The following is a 20,679-nucleotide window of genomic DNA, read 5'->3' as shown; positions in this document are numbered from 1 at the left end:
CAGGAGTGGCAGGGAGAGGAAGAGGGAGAAGCAGTCTCTCCGCCAAGTCAGGAGCCCAGTGTGGGGCTTGATCCCAGGACTCTGGGATTGTGACCTGAGCCAAAGGCAGATGCCCAACCAACTGAGCCACCCAGGTGCTCCTTTTCTTTTCTTTTAAAACAATGTTCTTACTGGACAAAAGCTTGAAAGGTTGGTGACTATATTAATCCCCAAATTTATATTTGAAATTTTATAAATTTATAGAGTTGAATGTTGGCAACACCAATTATAGACAAAATCTATTGTAATATTTACTTCCAGTTTTCTCTGAAAGGGAACACACTAAGCAACAGATATTAGAAATACTTTCAAGAATGTGACAGATGATTTTTTACATCAGTTAGGTGATGAGTCACCACCTGTCAAGTTTCCACTTGACCATTATCTTTTTTTCAACATTTACCCTCTCTACACCTCTAATACATCATGGCTTTGGTACTTTTGTATTTACCCTGCAGATAGTCACCACTTGGTTCAAAATCCAAAGAAATAAGGCTATCAGATTTGTTTTGTCTTGTGGTTCTCATATCATTTCAGGGTGTGATTTACAAATGATGCTCGAGGTTGGATGTGACTCAAGCTACAAACTTAAGAGAAGTTTTTAAATATCTTTTCTAATTTTGAAATAATAGTTTGAATAGGAATAAAGCAGAGTTTGAGGATTGCATCACAAAGTTTGGGTTTGAGTTGTGATTTACAATAAGTTGGGGATATATTTTTCTCTCCAGTTTTCATTAGAAGATCACTTGGTAAATCTAACCATTTGCAGAAAGATAAATGGGAATTTTTGAGTCCCAAATGTTCCATTAAGGTGACATCAGATCTTTTCTCCAACTAGCTGTTTGGCATAATGCACAATGGGACAGATATAATGGTTAGTTTTGCCAAATGCTAGTCATAGAAGAAGACTCTTATGTGAACAAAGTAGAATGAATTTATAAAGCCTGGATAGAGAATGTTATTTTTTTAAAGATTTATTTATTTATTTTGAGGGGGAGTAGGGGAGCGAGAGGGAGAGACAGAACCTCAAGCAGCCTTGAGATCGCGCTGAGTGCAGAGTCCAACTTGGGGCTCGATCTCATGACCCTAAGATCCATAACCTGAGCTGAAACCAAGAGTTGAACACTTAATTGACTGAGCCACACAGGTGCTCCAAGAATGTTATTTTCAAATATGAAATGTAACTCCTAAATATAACAGGCAGAAGGAGGCTACCTTCTAAGTTATTAAAAGTATAAAAAGATTATTTTGTTATATACCACTATGCCTTAGACATGAAAGGCACTAAATAATATCTTTGAATGATTGAAAGAACTGTTTATATCAGTTTCATTTACCAATACAAACTATACCTAATTGTATGGTATAAAATCATACATTATTTTCTGTCGATACAAATTTGTAATTTGCCAAATGCTTAGAAGTCTATAAGGAGGGATCCCTGGGTGGCTCAGTGGTTTAGCGTCTGCCTTTGGCCCAGGGCGTGATCCCGCAGTCCTGGGATCAAGTCCCGCATCGGGCTCCCTGCATGGAGCCTGTTTCTCCCTCTGCCTGTGTCTCTGCCTCTCTCTCTCTCTCTGTGCCTCTCATGAATAAATAAATAAAATCTTAAAAAAAGTCTATAGGGAAAGAAAGAAAATATTATATAATATCTATACTTCAAATAATTTTGAAGTTATTTTATTGCCAGAGTTAAGTCACATATATTTTCATATTCATTTTAATTTTTATCTATAAGTAATATTTAAAAGAAAGCAATAAGGAAAAGCAACTTTTGAAATGAGTTGACAATAATTCCACATAGCCCAGATACCAGCAAAATGTTGCTTTCATTTTTTTCCCCACATTTTAGGGTCTGTGTCTACAATTGCCACAAATCACATAGCAATATATGTAGAATTAAGTTTTAAAATCTGAGGCAGTTTATCACTATGTTAAGAGTTATAGAGGGGAAGAAAGAAGCCCCAAGATCTAGTTTTGCCTTTTTCTTTATAAAATAAGGATCTGGATTATAAGTATTTCTTTAGTATTTCTGCAGCTTTATATTTCTTTTTTTTTAAAGAAATATATATATTTATTATTTATTTATTATTTATAAATTATTTATTTTAGAGAGAGAGAGCATGCAAGATCGTGCAGAGGGGGACAGGCAGAGGGAGAGAAAGAGAGAGAAGCCCAGGCAGACTCCCCGCTGAGGGTGGAGCCTGATGTGGGGCTCAGTCTCAGGACCCTGAAATCATGACCTGAGCTGAATCAAGTCAGATGCTTAACTCACTGAACTACCCAGGCACCCCTGCAGCTTTATATTTCTAAGCTATAAGAAAGACATTTCAAACATGAGCTGAAAGGGTCACAAAAATTAGCAAAAGGTTCATTCAAAGACATGAATGTTATTCAATAGCTTTTGAACAATTTGTTTGATTAAATTCTTTCCATCTCATTAAAAAGTTTGGCAACTCTTCCCTATGCCTTGTCTCATTTGCACAAAAATTCACTCAGTTTTTTTATGAAACCTGTAGGGTTTTGTGTTTTTGTATTTTGAAGACAGCGACGTGTGCATTAGCATCTTCCCTCCCAAAGCACAGGGACCGTACCATACCTCATTCAGCTTTGTAATCCATGACGACACCTGGCGTCGTGTCTTACACAAAATGCTAAGCAAACATTTATTAAATAATTGATTGACTATTACAGAAGGTATTAGCCAGAGATTCTCTAGATAAGCTACAGCATTCAAATTATTCATTTATTCATTCAACAAACTCTTTTTTTTTTAAACCTTTGTTTTGTTTTTTTTTTTAATTTTTTTTATTTATTTATGATAGTCACACACAGAGAGAGAGAGAGAGAGAGAGAGAGAGAGAAGCAGAGACATAGGCAGAGGGAGAAGCAGGCTCCATGCACTGGGAGCCTGATGTGGGATTCGATCCCGGGTCTCCAGGATCGTGCCCTGGGCCAAAGGCAGGCGCCAAACCGCTGCGCCACCCAGGGATCCCCATTCAACAAACTCTTGCTGAAGGTTTATTGTGCACCCCTATGCTGGGCTGGAGGCTAAAGAGATAAAGGTAAATAGAGTGGCTGGAAGTAAAGAATTTCATAAAATAGCAGGCTGACATTTAACGAATAAATTGCTATTCTGTGTGATATATCAACAAAGTAGGAACTGATGGTGTATGGATGACAGTAAAGGATCCCTGGACCAGAGAATGCTATTTCTGAACTAGGTCATAAAGGATTACTATGTGTTTGTAAAGCAGATGTTCTGTGCTTGCAGTGTGGGTATGGGTGTGTGTATTGATTCCAGGGGAAGAGAATGACCTGGGCCTTCAGAGAGGTGAGAAACAGCATGGTGAGTCTGGGGCAGGCTATGGGGAGGTGAGGATATACAACACAGAGTCTGGGAGGAGGGTGGGGACAGATGAGAATGAGTGGTTGTGGGCAGAGTCATGGGGAGACAATGAAAGGAGAAGTCCCCATCACTCCACTGGCTCTGTAGAGGATGGTTTAGGGTGGAGGGAGTCCACTCCCACTTCCCAGGGAAGACCCACTTCTAGGCCCAGGTGAGAGATCCTCAGGGCCAGGTCTCAGCTGGTGTCAGAGGTGCTCGAGGGCAGCAGATGCTACCCTGCTGCTTATTACTCTGACCCAGAAAACTTTAGATTTTCACTTGCATTAACTTGTATGGATTTTTTTTCCCTAGAAAAACGTTTGAAACTTAAATAACAATCAGGACTAAGAAGACCAGTAGAGAAGTCCAAAAGTTATGAGAAGTATGTGAAGGATTTTATTTTATGAACAAAATACAAATCATATTGGAAATGAGCAGATAAACACAAAACCTATTTGTCTCAAACTTTATTAAATAAACCTAAATAGGAAAAAAAATAAAAATAAATAAACCTAAATAGGTGTTTTTTTTTTAAATAACTGTTTATTACTGCTAACCAGATAGTGAATTCTTTTTAAGCTAGCACCAGAACTAATTCTATATCCAAATAAATTACTTATGTCTGTTACTTTTATTTATCGTTAATCATTAGTAAAACAAGTTGAAAAGTGGCATCTTATTTTATGTGGTAACCCATGTATATTTTTAACTTTTTTATTATGGAAATTTTAAATATCTACAAAAGCAGACTCAGCACAGTAACCCCAATGTACTTCTCATCCAGTGTCAACATTCATGACCTCATCACAATCTTGCTTCTTACACTTTCTCTTATTATTTTTTAAATTGTTTACTTTTAATTAATTTTTCTCCCTTTATTGTTTTAAAGCAAATCCTAAACATTTTATCTTTTTATCTCAAAACTTTAGCCTGTGTCCCCTACAGATGAAAATTCTTTAAACAAACAAACCTAACTACAGTAGACTTCTAGCTCTTAAAAATTAACAGGGATTGTTTCACTGTATCTCTAACCAGGGCTCAAATTTGTAATTATCTCTTAAATGTCATAAACAGATTTTTAATTGTTTGAGCCAGGACCCCAAAAAAATAAACACATGCAATCACCTAATATGTTTAAGACTTTATTAATCTGTAGGTTCCAGTTCACCTCATAGTTTCTCCCAATCTAGATTTTGGAAGTTGTCACCTCATAGTTAAATCACATCTAACACGTTTCTTTGCTCTCTGTATTTTTTTGTAAATTGGTATTTGTATCTAGAGGTTAGATCAGACCAAAGTTCAATGTTATTGGGCAGCCTGGGTGGCTCAGTGGTTTAGTGCCGCCTTTAGCCCAGGGTGTAATTCTGGAGACCCAGGATCGAGTCCCAGGTCAGGCTCCCTGCATGGAGCCTGCTTCTCCCTCTGCCTGTGTCTCTGCCTCTCTCTCTCTGTGTCTCTCATGAATAAATAAAATCTTAAAAAAAAAGTTCAATATTATTATTATTATTTTAATTATGATTATTTTTATTTTAGGTAGACTTCTTCATGGATAAATTGTTTTTCATTAGGAGACTCATAACTTCTGGTGTGTTAACTTATTAAAATGCTAACTGTTGTTGATACACAATACCTATATCTTCATATACATATTTTAATTTTGAAAGTTTTGATATAAAACTATTCAAAAGGATTTTCTGAACAACTAAGATTTGTTGAGAGAGAATAGGTGTCACCTGAGATTAACAACAACAACAAAAAAACACTTCTAAAGAAAACATAAATGCAAATAATTCCTAATGATCCCATCAAAGTTTTGTTTCATTTATCCAAATTATATGCCATGGATCAGCAAGCACCTTGACAAGGAAACTTCTTTATGTGTGATATAAATCACCAATTGCTTCCTTATTTAAAAACTGGATGATGATCACAGCTTTGTGACTCCATAAATTTGAGTTTCTAATATTATGCAGAAGAACATAAAACCTGTTTATGCATTATAATGCAGCAATAATGTATCTTTTCGCAATCATTGGCATAACTAAATCTACTAACTTGCCTATAGCATGCATAATGACAAGTTTGCAAAATGATCAGAATTTTAAATTTTAATTCACCTGCAATCCAAATCCCTGCAGCAATTAAAGAGAAAACCACACATATCAAACCAACAAATGCCTTTAACTGGATAAGACGCAATTTACAGGGACAGTGTCTTCATATGCCCTTTGAGGCTATAGCAAAACTAGAGTCCAACAAACATAATTGCATATTAAAATAAGTCCTGATTGAAATGATTTGCTTCTGCATCTTCTTTAAAATATTTATAGAAGTTCAACAAAAAAACATAATGCTAGTTTCAGCTGCCCAAAGGATTATTTTCCTATGTTTTCGGCTAATACCATGGAGGCAAAAATGAAGCGAAGACTTGAGATATTTATCTGGCTCAGGAATCAGCACATTTTTTTCTGCAGAAGTCCAAATAGTGAGTATTTTAGGTTTTGTGAGCCGTTTGATCTCTGTTGCAACTACTCAGCTATGCTACTGTAGCAGAAAAGCAGCCTTAAACAATAAGTCAGTAAATGAATATGCTATGTTCCAACAAAACTTTATTTATAAGAAACAGGTAGTGGGCCTTGTTTGGCCTGTGCATTGTAGTCTCCTGACTCCTAATCTGGATAACTCAAGCCAAAATTTACCGCCTATTGAAGAAAATATTTTTTTTCTTCCTCTAAGTAATTGAGGCCGGCCGCCCACATTAATTGAGTTCAAAAAAGGTAGCTTAACTCTCGTCTTCATTTGATATGTGTAGACACGGGTTTTGTTATATTTTTAAAGCAAGTCCTTTGAGAAGGCCAGCTACCTGTATAAGTTTATTAGAATTAAAGAGTAATGAGAATGGATTGTCCTACATAGAACAAAAGAGATCTGTCAGAAGGAGGTTCAATACTTAATGGAGGCATTGTGCATTTTTACTTGATTTTATAAAGCAACTACTTCAAAGTTGAAGACCAAAGAAAACTTGAATACCAGAAAAGAGAGAGAGAAGGAGAGAGAGAAAAAAGAATTTTATTTGGCAGGGTCAAAACTCAATCATTAACTGTAACATTAAACATGAACTTTGTATTCCTGTTACTTCAAACAACAATAACAACAAAAACCTCACAATCCATTTCAAGTTGGGAACTCACTTTAAAGTAGCTATATGAATTGTCCCATTGTCTGAAATTCAAAATGTTCACCCTATCTTTAATTTGTTTACAATTAACTTTTGTTACGACACTGACAATTGCATAAAATAACAATTCCTTGCAAAGAGGTCAGGCAATGACAAGGGTTTTAAAATACTACATTTTTAATATACTTTATAAGCCCAAGTGAATATATTCCAGAGAGAAAAGACAATTTATGTTAGTCTGAAAATTTAAAAAAAATGTATCTATAATTTGTCTTGAATTTTCCAAGATGAGTTTCTGGATGGTAAATCAAGGTTACATTTTATTGTATTTTAGAATGTATAGAGGAGCCTAACGCGAACTCCATGGTGGACCTATAAGGCAAGTGCCTTCTAAGTTGTGATCAACTGAGATGTACTGAAACCTAGAGACCTAGAAGGAACTTTATCTCTTAGGGTGAAGTGACTGTTTTCCCTGCTAGGGAGCACAAATACTTCCTTTATGCTTGGACTTGTTGCCAACGGACATTTTTCTGGAGGTTGTCCAACTTGTTTTGCTAATGTTAAAAAGATAACTCACAAACATTCAACATATTATCTAACTCTTGCCATTTGCACCCTCCTTAATTCTATGAAGTGTCAAATATTAAAGACTGCTCCACGGTCCATAGGCATTATGTTTTGGCTCAAGGGAAAATCAAACTTTTGAAACATAAGATTTTACAGTGTGTGTCTTTTCTTTCAAATGAGGCTTGACATTTGAAAACCTTAAGATTGGGGACACAGATAAGTGATCTTTTTACATACAGAAGGCAGAAAAGGAATTGGTAAACAAGCTCATGACTGCTGTTTATAAAATCTGCTAATGATCCTGCTAATGGGAGGCAGATTAAGGAATGTATTTTCCACAGATTTATCCCTGTAGCAGCTACAATGAAGAACTATGATTTTGGCAGTCAGTCCCCAAGATGGTTTTTGTGATTGGGGGCGGGGGGCAGGGGAAGCAACACAGATTACACAGTGATGGACGCTTTGTGTTTGTTAATTATATTTACATATTCATAGACAGGGTCTTTAAACTACTTTAGCACAAACTTGAATCTGGATGTAAAAAATGTATTTTTTTTAATGATGAAACTATAAATATGAAACATGTCCTCAGTACTTGTTCTTGCTTGTATGCTTCTGATCTCATCACAGCAATGCTTGTTTTGAGGGAATTTCTGGCTGCACTATGCTCATTTGTACAGTCTCAGATCTGATGACCTTTAAATTTATGACCTACTAAATAATCTTCTTTGGCTTTGGAGGAAAAAGAGATGGGTCAATAGAGTTTTAATTACACAACGCCTGGCAGTGACCCTGTTAATAGAATACAGATTCCACAATACATAAAACAATCTAGTCGTCCTTTACATTTATTTACATTTTGCTCTAGCATCTTGCCCTAGAATGTTACCAACTGAAGAAGTATGGTTTTTAGAGCAGCGTAATGAAAAATAGCTCATATACTCATTAAGTCTGAGAATATCCTTATGTGTCTGTTTTTGGGGAAGCACATTTTTTCCAAATAAAGATACACGGTGGTTCTTTGAAACATGTAAAGCATTTTCTGGAAAAACAAGCACGTGGTGTTATCTATAGGGCAGCTATGACTCTCACATTTTTGTGTGTGTGTGTGAATATCTTTTGAGTTTGCAAGCACTTCTGGTCTAGCTTTATTGTTATAATAGAAGTGAATAAGTAAGTTTTGACTCTGTGAAAGGTGATACATCCCTGAGAGGAGCAATTCTGACAGGGTGTCAACAAGTTCTCGCAGATCCAGATCAAGCCAACTACAAGGGGAGATAACAGAATCCTTTCATGGTGTTACAATGGATGATTTTCGGTTAGAGGCTTTAAGGTGAGGATTACAGTGCCAGGCAAAAATGACTAAGTTGAAATGCTTTGGAGAAAAACTCATCTCCGTGTTGCCATTTGCCTTCTAGACAATTCTCCAACAAATTTGGCCACGGGCCGGGATTTCCTTTAGAATTCTCAGAGGTTTAAAGGAGTGTCTTACTAGATAATAGGGATACCCAGCAGAAGAACACATCTTTGGGAAAGGGAGAATTGTGAGAGATTTTTGTCAAGTAAGGAAGAACTAAGAGCAAGGCATGACACTGTGGTTTGGAGAAATGGTTGACTTTGGTAGATAAAAACCTCAGATACTGCCTTTGGAAAAAGTTGTTCGTCATGAACTATTTTCCCCCCATGGAATAGTGAGGTTGTAAGTCAATTCTCTGGGTAATTAGGTTGTTGTCTACATATACTCAGTTTGGGATTTTTTTTTTTTTTTTTTTTTTTTTTTTGTAGAATGAAAGTCAATCTACTTATGTGTTGTTTAGTTTTTGAAAACTCTTTATTGTAGTCCACAGACAAAAGTGCCCATATTCTGAATGGATGCAGCTTGATGAATGGTCACAATCCTCACTATGGTATCCAGCCTCCACATCAGGACACAACATTACCAGCATCTGGAAGCTCTGTTTATGTTTCTTCCCAGACACTTCTCCCACTCCTAGGGTAACCACTATTCCTTATTTTCTCAGTTACAGATTATTTTTTATTTCTCCTAACTTTGTATAAATCGAATCACAGACAATGTATTCTTTTGGGCCTGGCTTCTTTGGTTGACATTGTATTTGTTAGATTTATTTATATTATTATGAGTAGACTTAGATTGTTTATTTTCATTGCTGCCGTGTATTTTATTGAGTGAACATCACAACTTTTTAATCCATTCAACTGTTTTGTGGGTGGTTCCCAGTTTTAATGATTAGGGATAGTGCTGCCATGGGACATTAATGTACTTGCTTTTTGATGACTGTGTCTATGCACTTCTATTGTATACATGTTTGCCTTTAAAAAGTATACTTTGTTATAGTTATTTAAAAGTATTTGCTGGGAAGCCTGGGTGGCTCAATGGTTGAGGGTCTGTCTTCAGTTCAAGGTGTGATCGGAGGGTCCTGGGATCCAGTACTACATCGAGTTCCCCTCAGGGATCCTGCTTCTCTGCCTGTGTCTTGGCCTCTCTGTGTCTCTCATGAATAAATAAATAAAGTCTTTTTTTTTTTTTTTTTTTTTTTAAAGAAACAGGTTGTAAAAGTATTTGCCAACTCCAAGATTGAAATCATCTCTGGGTCTACATCTATTGGTTTATTTTTTCCCTCTTAATTATTGGTCATATTTTCTTGGCTCCTGCATGCTGAGTAATTTTTTATTTTATGCTGTAAATTATAATTAAAAGACTCATAGAAGGCCCACATGGCTTTGTCTTCTACAATAGTGGGAGCAGACAGATACAGAATAAGGAGAGGATCACCTCTATCCAATCAGAGATTGCATTGGGCTAGGGCTGAATGGGTTGCAGTGTTAGCAAAGATTAGTGACATGTTGCTTGCTCCTATTCCTTGGATGTAGTTCTATGATATTTTGATTGAAAGACTATTAATTATCCTTCTCTTCAGTCTTTTCTTAAAAGACTGCAGGAGATCCAGCTCTGTCCTTTGAAAAGTTTTCAGTCCAGCTCTCAAGCCACCTTTCCCAGGCAACTTTGAGAAATGGCAAAAACCTGATTATGTGCTTGAGGCAGACTTCTTCCCTGGCATGTGTGTTTTCTAAGCTCTGTGAAACCTCAGGTAATCTCGCCCTGCCTTTAGGAGTTTAAGCCCTGGCACTACAACCTCCTACCAAATCTCAGAACTCAGCTAATGGCCCGTGAGGTCAAACAGCAATGTATTTGCAGTTCTTTGGAGTTTCCGTGTTGTCCTCTAAGCACTATACAACTGCTAAACCACTTTTCTGGTTTCTCTTTTCCCTGCGAAACATCTCTGATCAGACCTAGGCTATACTCAGGCTAGAGCCAGCAAATGCCTGATTATCATCAGATAGCCTTATAATATTTCTGTCACCCTGAAACTTTAGTTGGTTTACTCTTTGTTCTTTCCACAGCTTTCTGATGACTTTTCAAACCTATTATTTTAAATATATCTTTCTTTTTCTTCTTTGGCAGCACAGAAGCGTTGGCCCCTCACAACCTACTACATCTCAGAAACAGAGGTCAAATATATTAATTTTAATTACAGGTTGTAATATAGAATTCCTTATATTTTACATAGTAAGGACAATATCTCAATTTGTATTCTCATGGCAATTCTATGAATTAAGCAGATGTACATCAGTCTTCTATTTTATGGATTAGGGACTAGGGTCCAATAAATTAAATCTCTTGCAAAAGATCAATCTGCCAAGGGGCAGAGAAGGACCTTTTATCTTTTAATTCCCTAAAGTCCAGTGCTGTTTACTGCACTCCACAACTATTTTTAACAAATAAATACACGCACAGTCACAATCACCTTGGCAGACATTTAAATACCAATCACAGATTTGAGACCAGTAGGATAATTTTATATGTCTGTTTTTTTTTTTTAATTTGATACCAGTGGGGGAAGAATAAACATAACTGGAAAACTACAAACATGATAGGGTTTATAGGACACTAAAAACTATAACCCTGCCCCCCTCCCCAAATTCATCCTACCCTCTGTCATGAGGAATGCAGAGAATGTCATCATTCTGACTTTAAACCTTGGGTAAATGGAACCTTCCTGAAACTCCTTGTCAAAAGGCAGACATTCCTGTTTTTCTATATCATGATGAGAGCAAAACCTTTAGAAGATGGAAACATGCCATAAGAAGTGAGCCAGAGTGCCGAAGGGTACCAACGTGAAAAGAATGTATCACGTACAGATGGGTAACGCACACATCTCGGAAAGCCAATGCAGGTGCAGGTGAACCGCGAACAGCAGGATGGTCAGAGGAGACCAGTAGGGTGAGGGGTCGGTTGGCCATACAGCTGTAGATGTTATAGGTGAAAGAAACCTGATGGGTGAGTTGAAATGTCATCAAGTACAACCCAAAGAATGACAGACTAAAAGGTGTGGATGTACGTTAGGGTTCACAGTACGAATGTCATTAGAAGGCAGCAGTTTACAGTTCAACACTGTCCCCAGATCTTCCCATTACCTTTTGCTCATTGATGTTTCCTCTCTGCCTCTTGAAAACATTTGTGCTTATAACCCTTGGCTAGTTAAATCATTTTATTTTATAGATGAGATCCTTAGCCTGGGAAGCGGCACATCCGGCTTAATGAAGCATGTCCTTCTTGTCATTATTCTCAGAAAGCACCTCCTCATATTAGTTCATAACCTATTCATCACTAGTTTACCCAGTGGTTATTTCACTGCACAGCGTGCCTTTTTTTTTTTTTTTTAACAGCTTTTCTTTCCACTCGACTGTCTCTTCCTTCCCTCACCCATAAAAGGATAGACATTTTTTTGCTTCAGGTGATTGATATAAGGCCAATGGGTAGAAAATATGAAGCAGATTTCAACCTACCGATGATAATTAACACTCTATAAATTTCAGTTGTCTCAAAAAGAAATAGTGGTTTTGAAATAACAAGTGTTCAACAAGGTTGGGGATACTGAAGAAGGAATTCCTATATTTGATGGAAGTCTGACTTTGAGATCTCTAAATTGCTTTCCAATTTAAGAAACATATATAAATCCTAATCTGGATCTGTAGCATCTGTCAGTTTAGCCTCTGTATGTCTACCTCGGAATCCATCTCGAGCTCCAGAACTACACCTTTACCATGACAGCTCTGTGTCTATCTCTATGTGACATAAAACATATAAACTAGTTTTTGCGCTCACACATTTGCTTAATAGAAATGTATCCTGTATTTATTGTGAACAATACAGCATAGAATTTTTGGTGCTGTTGAGAATGTAACAGGGGACTGAAATGTTGTTTCCAGAAATAGCCACGCCCAGTGAGATTGTTTAGGATTAACAGACACAATTTTGGAATAAACTAGAAGTAAGTGAAAGAGGTTGAGGATTCTACTCAATATCTTTGATTTAATCTGTGAGTTGATGAAAATTCCCATGGAATATTTTCTAGGGTTTAGATTTCTATCCAAAGCAGTCAGAGGCCTTGTATTCCGGGAGTTTGTGCTAACATAAGCAACTCATTGCTGGGTCTGGGCAGAGGTTATAACCATAGAACTTCATGAGAAAGAAGGGTCTTTTCAAGAGATTTTTTATTTATGTAAGTAAAGAACTCTGAAGGAGTTAAAGATTTTGTTTTCATTCTTTCTTTTTTTTTCCTTTTTCCTTGTGAAATGAAGAAACAAAACAATGTTTGTTCCGTTATAAAGTTATAACTAATGAAATGTTTGGAGATCCATAAGGCTAGACAATATGGCAAGGCTAATTGAGTATTTAGAAAATTTCATTTCTTTAAATAAAATGCACAAACACATTGAATAGTTTGCAAACTTCCTATAATTTGGAAGTAAGTACTTTCTTGGCTCCAAATTTCAATAGTTTGTTTTCCCACAACTAACGTGACAGAATGAAACGGAGAAAAGGAAAGTAGAAAGGAATGGTATTAGTCCTCTAATTTGAAATGTCTAGTGACTTGACGGCCATGGAATATAGTACAAAGTTCTGAATGGTTTTACTACTTTCTTATACAGGAGAAGTATTTTATAGGGGAAGAAAATAAACTTTTTGCTTCATGAGACCCCATTCCTTTTCCAATACCTATAAACGTCAGCAAATTTCTTTCTAGCATCTTGCCACATGTAGGAACTTTAGATTGTAATAAGGATTTCTATGAGGCAGGTTTGAATCAGCGTATCTAAGATCCATTGCCAAATCCAAGGTTATGAATATTTACTATGTGATTTAAGATTTTTTATAGTTTTAGTTTTTATATTTAGATTTTATCTATTTTGAGTTAATTTTTATGTATGATGTGAGGTAGGGGTCCAACTTCCTCACCCCTTTTGGGTATGGATATCCAGTTGTGTTCTATTACTTAGATTCTTATTGGCAAAGAAAACCAACTTTTTGATCCATAAGAAAGCCATTCCTTTTCTAAATAGCTATAATTATTAACAAATTTCTTTCTAACATGGAAGACTTTTATACCATGATAAATTTTTAAGAAGTATGTGTGAGTTATAAATGTTGAAATTTGAACTTGCCTTCTATCAGGTGAAAAAGGCTAGTACATTTCAGAATATGTAGTAAGTATTATTTAATAATTATTTGTTAAAAGAGAATTGTTGGTGAGGTAAGATGTACTGAGAGAATATCTTTGGCTTTTGAGTTCAAAACCAAATTCCTACCACACGTCTCAATGACAATGAGGAAGTTACTGCACCATTCTGAGCTTTGTTTTCTGATCTATCAGATAAGGACAACAGGATCTATCTCCTATGATGAGTTATGATGATTAAACGTGATAATGTATGTAAAACTGCCTTGAAAAAACTAAAAGCTCAATAAAGATTTATTAGGATTGACCTTGGCTTGGCTCTAAGATGATTTCATTCTGGGGATGTAGATCTTCATATATCCTTTTTTTTTTAGAGCAGCTTTATTGAGGTGAGGTACAATTATTATAAGCTACTCAATACCTAAACCCAAGCCTGAACCTGCTCTAAAATATTAAGTCTATTAATTTTATTTTTAAACATCCATGCACAGGTTTGAATGTGAATTTGGTTCTCTAGGGTAAACACTTAGGAATAGAATGGCTGGGGACACCTGGGTGGCTTATAGTGGTTGAGTGTCTGCCTTCAGTGCAGGGCGTGATCCTGGAGTCCCGGGATCGAGTCTCACATCGGGCTCCCTGCATGGAGCCTGCTTCTCCCTCTGCCTGTGTCCCTGCCTCTCTCTCTCTCTCTGTGTCTCTCATGAATAAATAAATAAAATCTTTAAAAAAGGGAATAGAATGGCTGGAACATATGTCACATATATTTAACTTTTTAGAAAACTGTAGAAATATTTTCTGAAGTAGTTGTACCACTTTTTATTTCCACCAATTGTGTATAAGTTCTGGTTGCTCCATAGCCTCACTTTCACTTGGTCTGGTCAGTGTTTTAAATTTTACTCATTCTAAGGGGTGTGAAGTAGTGTGTCATTGTGGTTTTAATATGCACTTCCTTAATTGATTCATGATACTAGTTTTTACTTATGTGCTTGTCATTTGTACACCTTTGGTGAAGCGTCTGTTGAAACTTTATACAATTTTTATTTGGTTGGTTTTCCTGCTGAGTTGAGATTTCATCCTATAGTCTAGATACAAGTTCCTTATGAGGTATGTTTTGCAAATATTTGTTTCCTAACTTGTGGCTTGTCTTTTTATTCTCTCAGGGGTCCTATCAAAGACAGAAAATTTTAATATTGATGTAGTTAAATTACGCCAATTTGTTGTTGTTATTGTTGTGGTTTTTTTGGTGTTGTGTCTAAGCAATTTTTGTCTAGCCTAAGGTCATAAATATTTCTTAAGTTTCTTATAGGAGTTGTCTAGTTTTAGGTTTTACATTTAGATCTGTGATCCATTTGAGCTCTTATAGATAGTACAAGGTATCATTAACATTTGTTGCACATTGGAGATTATGTTGAATCTATTTGAATCTTAATATTGAGTCTTTTGACCCATAAAACAGTATGTTTCTACTGTTGTTTAGATTTTCTTTATTTTTCTCAGCAGTGTTTTGAGGTTTTTGTTGCACAGGTATTTATTCCTAGCTATTTCACATTTTTGATGCTACTGTTAATGGTATTTCATGCTAAATTCCGTTTCCAATTGTTCATGACTAGTCTATAGATATAATATTGATTTCTCTGTATTGATCTGGTATCCTGCAATCTTGCTAAAATCATTTATTAATTCTAGTAGCTTTTTTGTAGATCCCAGTGAATTTCCTACATAGACAATTTCATCATTTGTAAATAAAGACAGTTTTAGTCCTCTCTGTCCAATCTGGATGCGTTTAGTTCGTTTAGTTTCTGTTTTTTTTTTTTTTTTTTTAATATTGCAATGGCTAGAACCTCTAGTTCAATGTCAAATAGAAAAGATGAAAACAGATGACCTTGGCATAAGGTTCTTTGTGTTTCTTGAGTTTTTTGTTTACTGAACTTTTTGAATCTGTGGTTTTATAGTTTTAATCAAATATGGACATATTTGAACACATATAGTTTTAATCAAATCTGGACATATTTGGTTATTTAATCAAATTTGGACATATTTGACGTATTTTTTATTTCTTTCTTTTTTCCTTCAAGGATGCCAATGAAACATGTATTAGGCTTTTTGATGTTGTCCCACAGTTCACTGATACTTTTTCACTTAATAGGATTTGGGGGGGGGGAGAGTTCCAAAATTCTTTTTCTTCAAGTTCATAATCTTTTCTTCTGCAATGTCTAGTCTGTTGTTATTCCCAATCATTGTATTTTTTAAAGTCCATTTCTCCTGCCTTCCCTACTAAGGCACTATCCTTCTGAGTATTCTATTATCCAATGCCTTGGAATTATGATGTTTTCTAGTATGGCTAATAGAATAGGATCTACTTTTTTCTCTGTGTGAAATCTTAGCACTGTTCCCTTTAATCCTTCTAATGGTTTTTCCCCTCAACTTGGTTGGTAGGTCATTAGTGCTCTCCTGGATACTCAAGGGGGCTCTCCACAGATCTCCAAAATCCTCTCTGTGCAGTTCTTGGGCTTCTGTGCAAAGGATACACCTTGTAGAATTATTCACATTTTATAAACCAGGGGTCAGCAAACTTTTTCTATAAAGGGCCAGATGGCAAATATTTTAGGTTTTGGAGGCCATATGGTCTCTGTTGCAACTATTGATTCTGCCATTAAAACATTAAAGCATTTATAGTATGTAAATGAATGGGCATGGCTATGTTCCAATAAAACTTCATATGCAAAAGCATGTGGCAGGCCAGATTTAGCTTATGGGCCTTGGTTTGACTGTCTTTTGAATTTTGTTTTATTTTGTTTTTGTAGTTACTATCTCTTGGATGGAACTTAAGACAGAAAGGCTCATTCCATATTCAAAGTAGAGAAGACTGTATTGCTCTTGAAAATGTTCAGACTGGTGCATATTGACACTTGGATTCATTATTTTTGTCTTCTGTTTCTGGAATGCTAAGTAGTGAATCATTTAATGCTGACATTTAAGCTAATTGCTCTTTAATGTACATTTGACATATGAGGCAACATATTGCAATCTAAAAATAATTAAGATAAATCATTTGCTTATATTGCTGTGGAAAAGACAAACTATGTTCCATCTCCCTCTCTCATAGTGTCTGAACCAGAGCGTGCTGCCGTCAAGACAGAGAACGGGTCCTTGGGGCTCATGCCACACCTCAGGGTCTCCAGGAAGTAGCCAGGAAGAGCATAGAGAGCACTAGTGGAGCTTCCAGGATGCCCTTTGTCATCAGACAACCTCTCCAGAGGAGGCTGCTTTCCGGGGGTTTGCTCTTATGAATTCCTCTGGAGTGCTTTGGCAGGCAGCCAGTGTGCTATGAGGGATTAGATTCTACTCCCTCTCTCCTACATAAACCCCCCAGAGGATTTCTCTCCTTAAAAGACTGGCTCCAGCCAGCAGGTCCAATAAGTGGGCCTATTTGTAAGTTGAATATCTTGGGAATTATGCTGTACAAATAGGTCATCGTTGAATAACTAGTATGTGCAAATTGACTTCTTTCTTTGGGGCTGGTGGTGGGAAACCCTCATGGTTTTCTCCAGGGGGCTTATACCATCATATAACAATGTTCACAAGGGCACAATACGTATTTGAGTAGAATGGATCATTTGTTTCAACGGGCACCTCAGTTTTAGTTATAAAGTTAACTGATCATATTCCAAAAGGGTGATATAACGTGTGCTCTTGAAAGGAAACTTTTTCTCTATGTAAGCTAAGCAAGTAAAAGTTTCCAATTTTATTCTGCGTGATTACATATTATGAAATCAAAAGGCTAACAGTTATTTCTATACAAAGCCAATTTGTTAGTTCTTTGTAAATACAGATTTTTGGCAAGCTTTCAAATAAAACACATGTGCCATTTTTCTTTACTGTAATTTTTCAAAAAGGAGTTGATTCTATGAACAGATTTATCACACTTAATTAATATATATTTATTGAACACATTATGTATCAATGTGTCTTTGCTACAGAGTAAGCTCTATGATAGCTAAAAGTATGTACCTTCTTCATCACTCTATCCTTCATGGCTAGAGGAAGCTGACACATCTGATATCATTAAATATTTGTGCAGTAAAGGAGTGGATGCATATAACTGACCTCATTGGGTGAGGTGACTGCATAACTGTTGAAATGGGAAAACGGAAATAGGTTTACAGAACATTGAAATTTCATTTCTCTAGTGTTTCAGGGTGAGGGTCCTCTCTGTTGAGTAGAGCATAACTACACAGCATCATCTTCCAAGAAGTCTTTAGTGGCAAGATATTTTATAGAGAATATCAGAGCAAACAGTCCTACTTCTAGGAACAATCCTTTTTGTTGTTACTGTTAACTGGTTTCTATCTATTCTGACCTGTGGTTAGAAATTGTAGTTTGTATTATAGTGGTTCTTTGAATTTGTCTTATGAATCAATTTTTGCCTGCCTCTGCGAAGTGGATTTCTGTCCACCCCTCATTTTACCCTGTCACTGACACTGTGGCCTTTCTGGGTTCTGGTTTTTGGCAGGGATCTCAGATCCTATGCAGACATGAAACTGAAGTTCAAGACCACCTGAAACTGGTAGATGCTTAATTGCATAGGACTGTTTTCACTTCATTTCTGATCATACAGTTGCTTCTTTCTATTTTTCCCTGAAGCTCAGCCATTCATACATAAGAGCAATATGAATATTTCAAGTAGCACTCTTATAGGGTTCACAATGGAATGTCCAGATCTCTTGGTGAAAGATTGTGAGATACAGACATCTTCTTTTAGGTTCAAGGTTCTTTTTCTCCATGTCTTTAGGGCCAGGAAGGAGGGGTAAGAAGTGAGAAAGTGATCATAAGCATTCAGTTTTGGCATCACTATCTATTTAATCGGAATGAGGTTTAATGGTGGTAGCGGATGATAATACAGGAAACTGGAAGACAGAAATTTGGTTCAGAAAACGTGATATATATATATTTTAAAGATTTTATTTATTTATTCATGAGAAACACACAGAGAGAGAGGCAGATACATGGCAGAGGGAGAAGCAGGCTCTCTGTGGGGAGCACAATGCGGGGATTTGACCCCAGAACCCTGGGATCACGACCTCAGCCAAAGGCAGATGCTCAACTGCTGAGCCACCCAAGTGCCCTGAAAATGTAATATATTTCTAAACTAATTAAAGCTTCCTGATTGTGTTCTAATGGTCAGCCATTTCTTGTGTAAAATGGGAGCAAGGATAGAGCCAGGAGTTTCCAACTTTCTTTGCAATGTTTAACATAAGCAAAGTGCCATTTTAAAAATAATCTTAGAATTCCATCGATTTTTATCACCTCTATTCATTGTTGGAACTAATAATTTATATTGTTTATTATAACATAAATGCTAACTTTTTATTCATGTGAAATAATATAGTCTATTACTATGATTTAGTGTTTTACTTAGGGCAATTACCTTGCAGTGACTATAAAAAGATATTGTTCTTGTCTTCCAGAAATGGCGGTAGTGCAAGTTGAGCTGAAATTGAACCATTATCACTGTAGACCAGGCTGTATTGGTAGTATACTTTGAGTGTATTAACATATTTATTTTTATTCCCTTCATTTGCAAATTTTCATACACCTTTCACAGTGTGTGTATATCTATTTTCCAAGTTGATACATAAATAATAAACATGAGCAAAGTGCGATGGTAACGTAGTCATAGAGCAATGGAATATCTTAGGAATTTAAGGAACACTATTTTTTTTTTTTACCTTTTACTACTAAAGGTGTAAATGACAGATACTGGAAGATCCATATAACAGAAGTTAATAAACCCAAATTTTAGTAAATCAGCAACTACCTTTCCTACAACACAGATTTTGAACACCCAGTTCTAGTGGCTTAAATTTATTTGTTATTTAGATATTATTCCTATGAGAGAGTGAGTCATAAATTTCTGTTTCTATTATACTTAAACTCAGAATTTCAGGTAGTTTTATGAAACCTACATACTTTTATATTTTGTTTTACCTCCTTTTCCCTTACTGTTTACCTTGGCGCGTATATAAAGGTTCTTAACTTGCTGCCATGTTATCAAGTTCACCTTAAGGCTGAAGCAGGTAACAAAGTGCCAACCATATTATTTTTAAGTGCTTTATAAAAATGATCTAACCATTATGGCATTAAGAAATCACACAGACCAAGGATCTAGGCACTGGAGTGTAAGAGGAAGAGCTTGGGAATGGTGTCCTAGCTGTCCCCTGCTAACCACAAAAAGTTGTAGGTCAAGGAAGGTGAAATGCCAATTACATACAGATCTACCAAATCCTATCTATGTAATGCTGGCACATTTCTTAATCTCACAAGCTTCAGTTTTGTTCACTGAAAAATAATGATACTTTTCTATGCAGAAGGTGGCTATCAGGCATAAACAAAGTTTATATTTTATTGCCTTTTAAACCATAAAGCTCTATAAATATATATTGTAATCAGTATGCATTTTGTAGAGTATTGTGGATTCTAACTTGCATTTTCAGGTTAATCCTTGTGATTTTTGTTTTATCTGGAAATTACATTTATATGGGTTGGGAGATAAAGAAATGTGAGAATATTGGAAGAGTAGAGGTTAAGATCACACACAATCAAGAGAAATGAAAAGGTCAACCTTTAGGAAAGAAAAAAACTAACAGTATCTGTGAAATTTATATTTTACTTTATTTTGGGGGGATTTTAAAATAAATTGTAGAAGTGATTGGACTGTTCCTTTAGGCAACTGGCTGTCTTCAACATTATCGTCACATCCTTATCCTTAGCTTCACTCACAGATAAAAATGATGAAAAAGACTTCTTCATTAACAGTGTAAATTCTTAACTTGGTAGAATGAAGGGAGCCTCCAAAACGGTGTACAAGGGACTGACAGTATTTTCTAGAACTCACTTATGGGGAGAGTTGCTATAGAGGCCTTGTTTTCCTCCTGCAAGAGGAGATCTCAGCTCAACGCCTGGCA

The 20,679-nt window shown here is 36.1% G+C and overlaps 1 long non-coding RNA gene across 1 annotated transcript; it reads left to right on the top strand.

The window, feature by feature from the left end:
- The first annotated feature begins 9,096 nt into the window (after window positions 1–9,096).
- Window positions 9,097–17,593, top strand: LOC119869626. The gene is made up of 2 exons (XR_005371118.1): window positions 9,097–9,167; window positions 16,821–17,593. It is a non-coding gene; the product is annotated as an uncharacterized LOC119869626 (long non-coding RNA).
- Window positions 17,594–20,679: the final 3,086 nt, after the last annotated feature.

Source organism: Canis lupus, chromosome 16 (assembly GCF_011100685.1).
Source record: "Canis lupus familiaris isolate Mischka breed German Shepherd chromosome 16, alternate assembly UU_Cfam_GSD_1.0, whole genome shotgun sequence".
NCBI lineage: Eukaryota > Metazoa > Chordata > Mammalia > Carnivora > Canidae > Canis > Canis lupus.
This window is presented reverse-complemented; position numbering and strand designations above follow the sequence as displayed.